This window comes from Chrysemys picta, chromosome 6 (assembly GCF_011386835.1).
Source record: "Chrysemys picta bellii isolate R12L10 chromosome 6, ASM1138683v2, whole genome shotgun sequence".
In the NCBI taxonomy this organism is placed as follows: Eukaryota; Metazoa; Chordata; order Testudines; family Emydidae; genus Chrysemys; species Chrysemys picta.
Window position 1 is genome coordinate 71,220,473 of NC_088796.1, and position 15,778 is coordinate 71,236,250.

Genomic DNA, 15,778 nt, shown 5'->3' on the forward strand with positions numbered 1-15,778 from the left:
CCAGTGGGCTCTAGCAGCACTGGCTTCTTGCTCTGTCCTGAGGCATTGGACTTAAAGTTGTGACATTTATAGTTGGAGGTAAGTAAAAGCTCCTTTTGATAGTTTTTAGAGGATTTTATTATGTTAAATAATGTGCAGACTTTGCTTCACAGATCCAGAGCAGGAATCTACGGGTGGATCCCTTTACCTTAGATGCTCCTGTGACTTTCCCTGGACAAGTCACCATTAACTCTTTGGCAAGAAAGGACTTCTGGTTTCTGGTGTCAGCTTCAAGTTATTATATAGTGTTCTTGTGTTTCCTTTGAGGTTTCCCTTCCAAATATTGACCTGTCCCAATTCTGTTTAGCCTTTGAGGTCTCTCAAGAGTACTGGCCAAGATGATAGCCACAATGCAGGTAATAATGATTTAAAAAAAACCCAACATTACTTGCTCCCATGGGCATTATGCAGACTGACTTCAGTGAAGATTTTTGTATATAGTTTATCTTCAGTCATGCAAATTCCTTTGCTCCTACATTTCACCCAGATTGACATTAAGGAAATTGGATTCTATTCCATTAGGTTTTTAATACATAGGGTCAATTGTCGGCAGGTAGGCCTAATGGATGCAGAGCTGAGCTGTCCCCTTGTTATAGGTGCAGGTAACTTGATAGCCAACTGCCGATAAGCCTGTAATGAACAGATTATAGAGTATGTAGAGCAAACTGGTATTAGAAAATGTTTTAACGCTTTATATAGAATGAAAGAAGTGTGACTTGAAGTGCCTTTCTCTGGTTGAGAATATTAAACTACTCTCACAGGAGAGGGATGCTTTATATTGCTCTTCCAGGGCTAAAAGAGGAATTTAGTTTACTTTAATGAGAGAAATATTTTGAATACAACAGGATAGAAGCCATTTCAGTAACTTCATTTATCACTGTAAAGTTTTATACTTTAAAAATGGATGTGCTAATAGTGAAATAATTTTAAGAAAGACTTTTATACCTCCTTATTAGATAACATATTGTCTATAATGGTCTTTTCCATTATCTGTATGGCTCATTGGGTACCATTCTTGCATCAGGGCCAGAAGGCTATGGGGCCCTGTTCCACATTAGGATTTAGACTCATTCCTAAAACTAAGACTGCCCCACACTACTAAAAGGATGCTAGACTTTAGCATTACTGGCCTTTGGATGAGTTGTTAAACTGAGATCCCTTCCACCTGTCCCTACAGTCTGTCCTGGTGGAGATGAGTAATTCAGTGCCTCCTCTAAGAATGAGCTATTGATAACCTTGGCAAACATTTCTTTCCCCCCAAAATAGATCCCAGTGTTTATAGCTGTGAGTGACTGCTTAATGGAAATAGCTCTTCAGCAATCAGAATGTATTTAGCTTCCTTCCATTCTGATCACACTTCCCTGTTTAAAATATATATTTACATTAAGCCCAGATTCTGCAACCCTTGTTCATGCTGAGTACTACTTATTAATGCAAATAGCTCCACTGAAGGTAAGTAGGACTTCCCACATGAGTAAGAGCTACTTATTGTGAGTAAGCATTTCAGAATCTGGACCTGAGATAGCAACAGTGTATTCATACATAACTGGGTGCTAGTAAATTAAATAAGACCGACAGGTGTTATGCTAAGTAAATAAAAGAATGGGAGCTGGAAGGATCCTGGATTCTAATGTGGACTGAGTCTCATGTGACCCCCATGTGTAACACAGTCTGTAGCTCAACTCTAAATAAAGTCCAGTTATATCTGTAGGTTGTATTCCAGAACTTAGCATTCACCCTTCCCTAACAGCCTTTATACACCCTTTGAACTCCACTGTAATAATAATCTGCTACCCATTAAGCAACCCAATTGTAGTGGTTTTAACCTCAGTTCACTGTACTGCTAGCTATTAACACTCTGTGTTTACTGGACAAGTCTCTGGGTCACTCTTCTTTCACTCAGGATAGTTAATTAGTTAGAAAAGCAGACAATGCATAAAAATTGCGTTTTCTTGGGTAAATGAATTACTTCAAGCCCTCTGGATATGCTATGATCTATGTTACATGTTTGAGGAGAGAATTAAGACCTCTGAGTAAACTGATATTTACAATACATAATATTTTGTTATTGTGATGGTATGATATTATCTATATAGTTCCAAAAGTGAGCTAGGTGCTGTGTATGATAAGTATTGTGTCTGTTTCTTTGAACATTATGGAAATTACAACGTTGAATGTGTTGCAACAGGCATCTGTATATGTGTGTATTTGCTAATCGATAAAGCATCAGTAGATGGTGTTCCAGAGTGTGGTGCATACTTCCTAGGTTTTGTAGGACCAATCCAACTTGTTATGCAGTACAAATGGTTCCCTGTGTGTAGTTTGCTATATCGAGCTCTTAATAAAAAACATATTTAATACAGTTGGTCTGACATTTTTGACAAAATGAAAAATTTTGTTTTCACCAAAATTTCCAAGTTTTTAGCCAAAAACTGAAAGATTTTGGCTGAAAACTGATTTTGCCAAAATATTTGTATGAAAACTGAAATTTTCCATGCAAAGCAGACACTTTTCATGAAAAATGTTTAGTCGAAAACCCAATTTTTCTGAAAGCAGTTTCAATAGAATTTTTTTTACCAGAGGTAATATTTACAAAAGCATAAAGAATTAAACAATTAACTCATAAATGTTATCAGATTTTTTGCAGTTCTTATAAGATGTTGACTGTATATTCTTCAGAAAACCCTAATTTAGGGCTTTGGGACTAATGGATGCAATAAGAATTCTAGAAACTGAACCAATACATATAGGTTGAGTCGTGCTTTGAGTCACATTCTTCAGTGCATCTGAAGGTTCCAATTAGTTGATCAAAAACATTTTAAAAAATTCTCAAATTTTGAAAATGTTTTTATTTAGAAGTTTCCAAAAATAACTATTTATTTTTAATTTTGGGGGGAAATCCTTTACTACAAATGCCCCCACCCCCTTTTTTCCTTCTCCAATTTTGCCACTGAAAAAGGGGATGGAAAAGAAAAATGGGGGGCCTTTGGTTTTCATTGGAAAAAAATGTGAGAAAATTCACAACATTTTTATTTTTGAAAAGGCTGTTTTTCAACAAAAGCATATTTTGTTCAAATATTTCCAACTGGCTCTCATTGCAGTGCCTTAGAAAACTTCTTCTAGCTTTGTGTTTTCAAGGTGCTCCCTTGGCATCATTTGCTCCCAGATCAGTGGTGGGCTAGTCAGGGGATATTAGGAAAATTCTAGTTGTGGCTTAGGTTAAGATCTTATGTGGAACTCTGATACTGCTTCAGTTGTACATGTGTGCTGAAGTAGTGTACATTACTTCCTGAAACCTTAAAACAACCATTTTGGACTGAAACTAAGGATGAGAGACTTCAACCCCAAAACAGTTTTTCCACGCAGATTTCTAGAAAAATTCTCTCACTCCATAATGCTTCCTGTCCTCATTTCTCTGCAGCAAGGTTATTGTTGTCTCTAATATCCAGTACTGACACCCTCATCTCGCTGATGTCATGAGGGGTATTTTAAGAGAAGGACATATATTCATTTTTAAGAACTTCAACTGCAGAGAAACATAAGAATAACCATACTGGATCAGATCAATGGTCCCGCTAGACTAGTATTTCTATCATATGCTTCATAGGAAGAAATAAAATCCCCACCATGGACAGTTACGCATTAGCACGCTCTTAGGCCTGGTCTACAGTATGACTTTAATTCGGATTTAGCAGCGTTAAATCGAATTAACCCTGCACCCGTCCACACAATGGAGCCATTTATTTCGAAATAAAGGGCTCTTAAAATGGATTTCTGTACTGCACCCCGACGAGCGGAGTAGCGCCAAAATCGATTTTGTCAATTCGAATTAGGGTTAGTATGGCTGCAATTCGATGGTATTGGCCTCTGGGAGCTGTCCCAGAGTGCACCATTGTGACCGCTCTGGACAGCAATCTGAACTCGCATGCACTGGCCAGGTAGACAGGAAAAGCCCCAGGAAAATTTGAATTTCATTTCCTGTTTGCCCAGCGTGGAGAGCACAGGTGACCACAGATAGCTCAGCTCATCAGCACAGGTAACCATGCAGGCCGATAATCGAAAAAGAGCACCAGCATGGACCGTATGGGAGGTACTGGAGCTGATCGCTATATGGGGAGAGGATTCAGTGCTAGCAGAACTTTGTTCGAAAAGACGAAATGCCAAAACTTTGGAAAAAATCTCCAAGGGCATGATGGAGAGAGGCCACAATAGGGACTCAGATCAGTGCCGCATGAAAGTCAAGGAGCTCAGACAAGCCTATCAAAAAACAAAGGAGGCAAACGGTCGCTCCAGGTGAGAGCCGCGGACATGCTGCTTCTACGCCGAGCTGCATGCAATTCTAGGGGGGGCCACCACCACTACCCCACCTGTGACCGTGGATTCCGGGTCGGGGATAGTCTCATCAGCTACACCTGAGGATTCTGCGGATGGGGAAGAGGAGGAGGAGAAGGAGGAGCTTGCAGAGAGCACCCAGCACTACGTTCTCCCCAACAGCCAGGATCTTTTTCTCAGCCTGACTGAAGTACCCTCCCAACCCAGTATCCAAGACCATGACCCCATGGAAGGGACCTCAGGTGAGTTTACCTTTTAAAATATAAAACTTGTTTTAAAAGCAAGCATTTTTTAATGATTACTTTGCCCTGAGGACTTGGGATGCATTCGCGGCCAGTACAGCTACTGGAAAAGTCTGTTAACGTGTCTGGGGATGGAGCGGAAATCCTCCAGGGACATCTCCATGAAGCTCTCCTGGAGGTACTCCAAAAGCCTTGCCACAAGGTTTCTGGGCAGTGCAGCCTTATTCCATCCTCCATGGTAGGACACTTGACACGCCATGCTTGCAGCAAGTAATCTGGTATCATTGCCTGACAAAGCCTGGCAGCGTATGGTCCCGGTGTTTGCTGGCATTCAAGCAACATCCGTTCTTTATCTTGCTGTGTAATCCTCAGGAGAGTGATATAGTTCATAGTAACCTGGTTGAAATATGGGAACTTAATTAAGGGGACAGAGGTAGCCGTTCCTACTGGGCTGTTTGCCTGTGGTTGAAAAGAAATCCTTCCCTGCAGTTAGCCAAGCGCGGGGGGGGGGAATTGGCCCTGAGCTTTTCGCATTTGGCTAGCAGGAATCTTCCCTGTTACCAGGCACGCGGTGGGGGGAGGGGTACAGCGATCATCCCAGAGAATTCATGGTGGGAGGGGAGTGCGGGGGGGGGGGGGGTTAGTTTGGTTTCTGCAGGGATCTTCCCTGATACCTGCCACGCGGTGGGGGGAGGGATAAAGCGATCATCCCAGAGAATTGGATGGGGGGGCGATTAGTTTGTTTTCTGCTGCTGAAGGTTAACAGGAAAACCGCAGCAGTCAATGGGCTTTGCTTGGTATGTGGGAAAGGAGGGCGCAGAAGCCGAAAGACAATGGCTTACCATGGCTGCATGCAAGCTGAATTCTGTTGCCTGGACCTGCGTCTGTGATCTCTAACACCAAAGCCACAGGCACTCAATATTAAGTTGGAAAATGCGACCTTGTACTGAAATCACATGTGCTATGTAATGTGAATAGTGTTTTTCACCATAAAAGAGTATAAGCATTGTTCTGTAAAATGTATCATTTTAAAAACTTCTCTCCTTTTTTTTCAACCCTCCCTCCAGCAGTTGCAAATTTTTCAAGCCTCCCTCCTCCGTCCCAAAGTCTATCTCAGATAAGGCGTCGGAAAAAGAGGACGCGAGATGAGATGTTCGCGGAAATAATGGAATGCACCCACAATGAAAGAGCTCATTTGAATGAGTGGAAGGATACTGTATCTAAATTTAGGAAAGATGCCAGTTAACGTGAGGTCATGAGGGACGCTCGAGATGAGAGGTGGCAGGCTGCAACGCTGGGGCTGCTGCGTGAGCAAACGGACATGCTCCGGCGTCTGGTGGAGCTTCAGGAACGGCAGCAGGATGACAGAGTGCCGCTGCAGCCGCTGTATAACCTCCTTTCCCCCTCACCATGTTCCATATCCTCCTCACCCAGACGTGTAAGAACGTGTGTGTGTGTGGGGGGGGGAGGCTCCGTGCACCCTCCCACTCCACCCCAGTGGACAGCCCAACCAAAAGGCTGTCATTATATTGAATTTGTTCAGTGGCCTTTTACTTCCCTCCTATCCTCCTCCCAAACCTCACCCAGATTACCTTGTTGGTTCTCTCCCTATATTTATAATCACTTAATAAAGAATACATGATTTTTAAACAATAGTGACTTTATTTCCTTTGAAAGAAAGCTGGGGGAACGGGGAGGGTGGGTTCCTTACAGAGAATGAATGAGTCAATAAAGGGGGCGGGTTTTCATGAAGGAGAAACAAACAGAAATTTCACACTGTAGCCTGGCCAGTCATGAAACTGGTTTTCAAAGCTTCTCTGATGCACAGCGCTTCCTGGTGTGCTCTTCTAATTGCCCTGGTGTCTGGCTGCGCGTAATCAGCAGCCAGGCGATTTGCCTCAGCCTCCCACCCTGCCATAAAGGTCTCCCCCTTACTTTCACAGAGATTGTGGAGCACACAGCAAGCAGAAATAACAATGGGGAGATTTCTTTTGCTGAGGTCAGAGCGAGTCAGTAGCGATCGCCAGCGACCTTTTAAATGGCCAAATGCACATTCTACCACCATTCTGCACTTGCTCAGCCTGTAGTTAAACAGCTCCTGACTCCTGTCCAGGCTGCCTGTGTATGGCTTCATGAGCCATGGCATTAAGGGGTAGGCTGGGTCCCCAAGAATAACTATTGGCATTTCAACATCCCCAACGGTTATTTTCTGGTCCGGGAAGTAAGTCCCTTGCTGCAGCCCTTTAAACAGAGTAGTGTTCCTGAAGACGCGAGCATCATGCACCCTTCCCGGCCAGCCCACGTTGATGTTGGTGAAACGTCCCTTGTGATCCACAAGTGCTTGCAGCACCATTGAAAAGTACCCCTTGCGGTTTATGTACTGGGTACCCTGGTGCTCCGGTGCCAAGATAGGGATGTGGGTTCCATCTATCGCCCCACCACAGTTAGGGAAGCCCATTGCAGCAAAGCCATCCACTATGACCTGCACATCTCCCAGAGTCACTAGCTTTCATAGTAGCACCTCAGTGATTGCTTTGGCTACTTGCATCACAGCAGCCCCCACAGTAGATTTGCCCACTCCAAATTGATTCCTGACTGACTGGTAGCTGTCTGGCATTGCAAGCTTCCACAGGACTATTGCCACTCGCTTCTCAACTGTGAGGGCTGCTCTCATCTTGGTGTATTCTGGCGCTTCAGGGCAGGGGAAAGCAAGTCACAAAGTTCCAAGAAAGTGCCCTTACGCATGCGAAAGTTTCGCAGCCACTGGGAATCGTCCCACACCTGCAACACTATGCGGTCCCACCAGTCTGTGCTTGTTTCCCGGGCCCAGAATCGGCGTTCCACGGCTATAACCTGCCCCATTAACAGCATGATCTCCAAAGCACCGGGTCCCGCGGTTCGATAGAATTCCATGTCCATATCCTCATCACTCTCGCCGCCGCGCTGCCGTAGCCTGCTCCTCGCTGCCTGGTTTTCCAGGTTCTTGTTCAGCATAAACTGCACGATAAGGCGCGAGGTATTTACAATGTTCATGACTGCTGTCTTGAGCTGAGCGGGCTCCATGCTTGCTGTGGTACGGCGTCTGCACTGTTCACCCAGGAAAAAGGCGTGAAACAGTTGTCTGTCGTTGCTTCCTGGAGAGGGGGGAGGATATACCCAGAACCACCCGCGATAATGTTTTTGGCCCCATCAGGCATTGGGATCTCAACCCAGAATTCCAATGTGCGGAGGAGACTGCAGGAACTATGGGATAGCTATGGGATAGCTACCCACAGTGCAACGCTCCGGAAATCGACGCTAGCCCCGGTACATGGACGCACAACACCGAATTAATGTGCTTAGTGTGGTTGCATACATTCGACTTTATACAATCTGTTTTCCAAATTCGAATTATATAAATTTGGATTAATCCCGTAGTGTAGACATACCCTTAGATGGAAATTTATTCTCAATATTACATAACTAGTGGTTGATTTATAACCTGAAGCATGATGGTTGATAGTCCTTATACATTTTCTTATCAAACACAAGTCCAGATAGCCTTGATATTTACAGAAGAACACAATTTTCAAAAGTGACCAGTGATTTTAGTTCCTGAGTGCCCAATTTGAGGCACTTTAACTGAGTTTGATTTTTCAGAAATGCTGAGCACATATACTCTGAATATTAAGCTTTTTAAAGGTGTCTCAAATTGGGCACCCTGAAATGGAGACACTGCAAATTAGTCACTTTTGAAAACTGAGGCAACAATGTCCAAACCTTTTATGAATCCTCTGTACACTTTACCTCAATAATATCTTTTGGCAGCGAGTTCCACATAATTATGTTGGTTTTTTTAAAGTTGCAGCTCCCATTTGATTCCAGTCTTATATTTTTGAACTCATGCACTTATACAGTCAATTCCTTTTGTTGTGAAGAAAAGCAGGTCATATCATACGTAGCTGACTAGTGAGGAAAAATGCAAATGTCTGCCTGATCCCTTTGTATTAAAATAACACTACTTAGCACTTGCATAGCTCCTGCATGTTCAAAGCACTTGACAAACATTAACCAATTAATCCTCACAACAGCACTCTGTTAGCTTACAATTAGGGTTGTATTGAAAACTGCCTACCAGCTCCACTAATTATCTGTTGAAAACTAAATTGTCTTCCAATGGCTATAGGCGCTCATTTGCAGCAATGCTTTGCATAATTCATTTGACTTCCCACCCTCTGCTAAGGAGATTTCTTCAATGCTGTGGCTGCTGCCTATACCCTGATATGCTAATTAGCAATACCACATCTTTTTGGTCACTTTGGTAAACAAGCAAGTAAAGCTATAGAGTCATCTACATCATGCGGGAGGGATTAATGCAAAGGTTTTCAATGCATGTCTGTAACTTGCAGTACACAAGTCGCACCAATTGTGTGCACATGGAATGCCTGTTTTGTCTTCAGTGCTCATTGTGTGAACACATGGTCTTAGTTTGCTGTGAACTGAAGGAGTCGAGTTCTTGGGGGGTGGAAGACATCGCATGGTCCTTTGCTTCGTGGTTGAGCAGTGTGCATCATGGGATTGCTTTTGCTGTGAATTGTGGGATGTAGTGTGGAAGCCAGCCAGGCTTTAAAAAAAATTAAAAACCCATGTTTCCACTGTCTCTGTTCCATGCTTCGTTTCTGGGCTATTTGTCTGCCAGCCTGGATCCAGAAATGCACTGTGCCACTACGGTGGCAAGTATGAATACACAGAGGCTGCTTGGGCTGTATTACAGCATTCAAATCCAGACACATTCAGCACTGGACTTGACAGTGCAGGTGCTATTCTTGGGAGAATTCTGCGCCAAAAAAATAAAATTTCTGCACATAATATTTTAAAATTCTGCATATTTTATTTGTCAAAATAACACAATTGAAACTGGTGTGATTGTATTATTTTGGAAATTTATTTCAAAATACCTGTCAGCAAGTATGTCTAACGATACAGACAATGAAAAAGATTCAGTACACGTTTTTTTGACAAATAGATTCCTTCTAGGCATATTAATACAGAACTCTGAGTACTAATTCATTTAAACTACAATACAGAAATGTATTTCCTGCAACCCTCAGAAGCAGTGCAATGGCTTGGGGGAGTCAGGGGTAATGGAGGAACTGAGGGAGAGGGAAGTAATTGCTCGGAAGGAGCCTACGAGTGAACCTTGAGGGTTGTTGGGTGTGGGTGGGAGAAGTATGGAACAGGTGTTTTTGGAGGGCAGGGAGGGATTGTTAGGGAGCCTCCCACATGCAGACCCCTGGCTGACCCCTAGCCTTTCCCATTCAGTCAAGCACATCTGCTCCTGTCCCCATGTATCCCTGCACCCCCCAGCCCCATGTGTCCCTGCACCCCACTCACCATGTGTCCCTGTGTCCCCACTCAGCCACCCGCTTCCCCCCTCTCTTTGCAGTTTACTTAAATGGTAAATCAATTGCAGTGTCCAGCAAGTTGAAGCTTCTCAAAACAACAAGCAACTGGAAATGTGGCCAGTGCTGAAGTGGTGTTTCGTCTAGATTGGTGTACAAGTCAGCAAACCATTGTTTTGATGTGCTGCACATATAATTTTGACATTAAATTGCATTAGTCTGTTGCACCTGGCAGAGACTTTTTTTTTTTTTAGACCTAGGTTAGCATGGTGTTTACATTTTAAAAATTGTTGTCACCATAATGTAGTTCATTTCACTGTGGAATCAAATCTATAATAAGTGATATAACATGCATCACTGCCAAATTATAAGAATTAGAGGGAATTAGCAAAATACCTTAAATTATAAAGTAAAATTAGTTTATAACCAGTTGTACTTTGTCCTGGTAATCAGATTTTCTATTTAGAGAAAAAATTCAGACCCACTGGCTACCCTAAATGCTCTTAAATTACAGAGATGTTTGTGCATGGTTTTTAATCTCAAAATTTATCAGGATGCAACAAAATTACATGCAGCAGTACCAGAAGTTAAAGAAACAGTAATTTTTAAAGTGCAAATTCTTATTTCTCCATGACATCCTCAGAGAGTCTGATCTGAGCAGAACCAGTGTACATCCATGATTGCAGTAAAGGGGCACAGCATTTGGGAGGGCCTCTGCACATGGTCTGTTCTGCCTATGCACCCTACACATCAGTCCTACAGTAGAGCTTCAAGTGCTTGGTTCTCAGGCTCAAAGATGAAGGGAGTAGTAACAACTTTTCTGGACTACCTATCTGGAAGGAGGGACACTTATTATGGCAGGTCTTCCAGGTGTCCTGCAGAGTCTGAGGTCCTATCCTCTGAGGAGCAATATAGTACAGCAACTGGGAATTTGTGGCTCTAAAACTCTGTCTAGAGGAATCCCAATGCTCTCCTATTTCCATTAGATGTATTACAAAGAATGGAAGAAAATAAGGTGTTTTTAACCCTGCTAACGAGACTTGCAAGCAAAGGGTTAGCTTTGAATAGTGTTGGAGGAATAAATATTGAAGAGGGATATTAAATTATGGATTTGGAGAAAATAATCCTATTTTAATTTCAGCAGTAATTTGATTGTCTGCTCTCAATTTTCTGCTTGGTTGCAAAGGGCACTGTTTGAACAAAGAGCTATTAAATGGTACAAATGAGGAGGTGAATAGGAGTGGTATCCCATTCCTGGTGGAGGGATGCTGATTAGTGTGCAACTGTGAGCAAGAAAGCTTGTTGCCGAATTTGTTGAAGAGCAGATTGCTCATATAAATAAAGGCATAAAGTTAAGTCCTATTCAGGTAGCACAAATTCCTTAGCTTTACTTGCTCCAGACCTGACACTTCTGAAAATAAATCTTCTATTTTTGCACACTATTGGTGCATGCATGAAATGCACTGTTTGAAAATCTATCTGAAAAAAGAGCTTGTGCAAGTTGCTGTAATAATTATAATAATAATTAATGGAGATATCCCATCTCCTAGAACTGGAAGGTACCTTGAAAGGTCATTGAGTCCAGCCCCCTGGCTTCACTAGCAGGACCAAGTACTGATTTTTGCCCCAGATCCCCAAGTGGCCCCCTCAAGGATTGACCTCGCAACCCTGGGTTTAGCAGGCCAATGCTCAAACTGCTGAGCTATTCCTCCCCCCAATTAACTATCTACTTGACCTAGTTTTAAGTTAACATATATCCATGGACTCCCATATCAGTGGTGAAGTAACCATGAAAATCTCCTCCTTTAATTTAGAACATATTCATGGCTATCCATCACTTTATAAACTCATGGAATATGTCAAAGGAACACGTGGCAAATAGCAATAAAAGTGTATCAACTTGAGTCACACGTTTATTGGAAAACTTAGCCATTGCCATCGTATATAACAATACATTTCATGGAGATTCTATAGATAGGTTCTTCATGGATGTGGGCCGTTGATTGCAGTTATATTAGCTTTCTGGGCTGTTGCTGTGAAGGAAGAACTGGAAAGTAATGTTGCTGGAGCAGATTCTTATTTTTTCTCTTATCACTGAGAAGTTTAGAGTAGTTGTTTTTTTGTGGGCTTTAGTCCAGCTGGCTGCCTATAAGGGCATATGAAACAAATATTGGAGCATTAAGCTTTTTCCAGCTGTTGAAAAAAATATTGATAAGAGCATGCAGGCATCCTACAAGCCTTAGGGGGGCAGCTGAGCATTTAAACATAATTATTTGTTTAGTGCTCCCAGACCCTTCAATCCACATTGTCATATGATCACACTTGTTATGTGTTACTGTTACTAACCTTGGGCCAGAAGCTTAGCTGTGTAAAGGGGCTGAGCTGTGTCTTCAGTGGAGCTATGCTGATTTACACCTGAGGATCTGACCCTGTTTGTTGAAATTAAGTTTGAGGCCAGCGTAATCTTTCCTTTTCACCCCTTTCCCTCTGAAGATCTAATGGTCTCTCTCAAAATAGGCTTCTGAATGATGTATTCAAAATATGAATGAATGGGTGCAAAGGGATAACTGGTGTGCAAAATATGCATGATACATACAGACTCAGTGACTGCAAACACACACTGCATTAGCAGGTACACTTTTATGCATTTTGTACTTGCAACTGTTTGTTTTAAATTCAGCCCTGGTGCAGAGGATTGTGCAAGGTCCTCTCCACTACTTAAGCCGTGCATGTTGGTTGCACTGGGAGTTAACTGGCAGAGCAGCTGCACAGGGGTATCTTTGGACTCCTTTTATGCTGCAGAAAGGGTCTCTGAGCTGACCTCACAGAGTCTGGTGCAGAAGGCCACACGGGGAAGGGCCAGTGGAAGGGCTATATATCAACTTTTACACAATCAAGTGGCCTCAGTATCCCATACAACTGGCACAAAGGGGCTCTGGCAGTCCGCAAGCTGGAATAGCAGCCAGAGGGACCAGCACAGAGCTTTGCCCTGACCCCAGCCATTTCACACTCTACAACGTAGAACCCGAATACTAGGGCTCTATGGAGGCAGAGTAGATTTCACCTTCAGTGTGTAATTACGTTTGTTTCTGTATTAACATTCACAGCTTAGGATCCTGTATTTGAAAATACAGCACTTCCAATTTCAATGTGTGCTGTATGTAAAAGCGTACAGCTATTTCTAATCCTTTCTGTCCATGGCTATGGGTAGCTACATACTTGTCCTGATCCTCAGCTATGGCACCGTGCAACTCAGGAATGGATGTGGGGTGTGGCACAAAGCTGGCTTTAAACCTTCTTTGTGCTTCCCCAGTCTTGGGCTGGCTGTGTGCTTGGACAGTTCTTTGTCAACAGTTAGAGCAGCTTGATGGCTGTTCTAATTTATGCCAGCTGCCACTGTTCCTAAGAGGCTGCCGATACAACTGGAGATCACTAGGGCTCTGGAAATTTAGCCTTGCCTCCATGCTGGCTGCTGGAATGAGTGTGCTGTAAGAGCTGCTACACTGTCTCTATGTCATTGGAGGATCCCCCTTTACTGGGTGGATTCTACTAGGGTTGGTTAATATCAGCTTTAGGACCCCTTTACACCAGCAATGCAGTGCAAACCAGCTGCAGCACAGAGGAGAATCTGACCCACAATGTATTTTTATCTAACTGGGTATTTACTGAGGACTACAGAAATTGCTATACTGGATCAGACCCAACGCCCATCTAGTCCAGTATTTGGTCTCTGGTGCTGGCCACTGTCCGATGTTTCAGACGAAGGTGCAAGTAGGTAGATGTGGGATAAACTGTCCTCATGAAAGTCTCATCCTAATCCCAATAGTTAGAGATCAGTTTAAACCCTGAAGCACAAAGCTTTATATGCCTTCACAAACTCTTGTTATCTTTGAATCTTGCTAAATTTTTGGCCTCAATGGCAGAGTGGCGATAAATTCCTTTATGTTGCTCCCATTACTATAGAGCAAGTAGAGCCAGAATGATTTACTGGACACAATCCATCCAAATGTTCCCTTCCTCAATGTTACAGTTACCAAACCATTCCTTTCTGGTTGCTTTCGTGCTCTCATTCTTGTATTTGACATATGATTATTCTATTGGATCAAACAGTTTGGGAGGTGTGAAATGAAGCATACAGGATTACTGATGATGTGGGTAAACTTGTGCCTCATAATCCTAGGGATCAGAGCATCAAATAACACATTACTTGAATATCACCGAGATTCGACAGCTAATGCATTATTCAGGCAGTACCTGGTTAAAGAGTGTCTAGTCCTTTATCTGCAGCTGTTGCATGCAGATGGAATCGATAGACAGAGATGAGCTGAAAGAGAAAACAGAACCCCTTTGACATTAGATCCTTGGAGCTGCAGTTACTGTTGTTACCTGGGTCTCAGCTTTCCAGGACTGACTGGAGGGTCCTCACCTTTGGAACTCAATTTCCATGACCCGGACCTGAATTTGGCTGTATTCAGGGCATCTTAGAGGGCTTTTTTATTTAGCTGATTTTACTGGAGCCACTTGTTGATTTATTGCATATTTTAAAGGTGTTTATAAAGTGCTTAACAATAGTGATAGGAACTACAGAGTGTATAATGTACAGGTACATGGAAAAAAAATAAAAGTAACATTCTGGATGTATCTAAAATGACCTTTTTTTGATTGCGGGGGGTGGGGGGAAGGAGTAATGGCTAAAGGAGCGTGAAAAATTCACCAAAGCCTTATCCCATGTACTGATAAGGGAGTACCAGGGTGCAGAAAGACTTCCTATTGGAGAATAGTGCTGTAATAAAACAGACCCACAATGTGAAAGGCAACTGAAACTGTTGCTCTCAAGCAGAGAGGCACCAGGCAGCTGGCAGGCACGTGTAATTAAATTCCTGGCACACTTTGGATGTTTTTATACTTTTCTTTTGGTCAGCAGATATTTAAGTGTGCAGAATCTCGAAACCCTCTGCATGTTCTTTTAAATGTCATTGTGTATTTGTTAGGAAAATCACAATTGCTCGTTTTTCATTCTCTTTTAGCATTCTTGTTCTCTTTCTCCAATGGATCTGAAGATGACAATTTTGCAGAGGAGGGCAGATGTAGATGAGGGATTGAACACACATCTTATCAAGTTGTGGAGTGAATAGGAACATTCCAGCTATATGTAGAGCCCAGCTGGTATTCCTTTGTTTTGGAAGGAGAATACTGAAATCACTGAGGAGTTGCCCATGTCATCTGTAGTTTGATATTGGAATTTTTGAAACAGTTAAGGAATTAATTTCTAAATGGACAATCATCAGTCAAAATGTGCAGTGACCTGCAAATATGCAACGACACTTTAAAAGACCATGCAGAGGGTTTAGAGAATCTGCACACTTAAATATCTTCTGACCAAAGGAAAAGTATAAAAACCTACAATGTGTGCCAGGAATTTAATTACACGTGCCTGCCAGCTGCCTGCTGCCTCTCTGCTTGAGAGCAACAGTTTCAGTTGCATTTTGATTTCTAGATATGCCACTGCAATGGAGTTGTGACTGACGCTGATACAGCCCTGACAGACATGTATAAGTTCAACAGAAGGTGAAAGTTCTAAGAGTCTCTTGACTTGCTGCATGGGTCAGACTTACAAAAAGACAAAAAATGTTCTGATGCCCCTACAACAGACCCCAAATAGCTAAATTCAGCTCTCTCACACACCACTGTAGGCCTTGAATAACTCCAATGAAGCCAATGGAATAACTCTGGATTTACACCAGTGAAAATGAGAGCAGAATTTGTTTCAGATGTCTGCTGTGT

General features: G+C 42.7%; 2 long non-coding RNA genes across 4 annotated transcripts in view; one reads left to right on the forward strand and one right to left on the reverse strand.

Annotated features, from left to right (window-relative positions):
* Positions 1–15,778, forward strand: part of LOC122172180 (uncharacterized) — a 231,344-nt gene that overhangs the window by 193,810 nt on the left and 21,756 nt on the right. The window lies entirely within an intron of this gene.
* Positions 9,464–15,778, reverse strand: part of LOC101948431 (uncharacterized) — a 159,719-nt gene continuing 153,404 nt past the window's right edge. For all 3 annotated transcript variants that reach the window (XR_010588829.1, XR_010588827.1, XR_010588828.1), the window contains 2 exons: positions 14,249–14,318; positions 9,464–12,140 (listed from right to left, as the gene is read on the reverse strand). This is a non-coding gene — a long non-coding RNA (uncharacterized LOC101948431). The remainder of the gene's footprint in view (positions 12,141–14,248; positions 14,319–15,778) is intronic.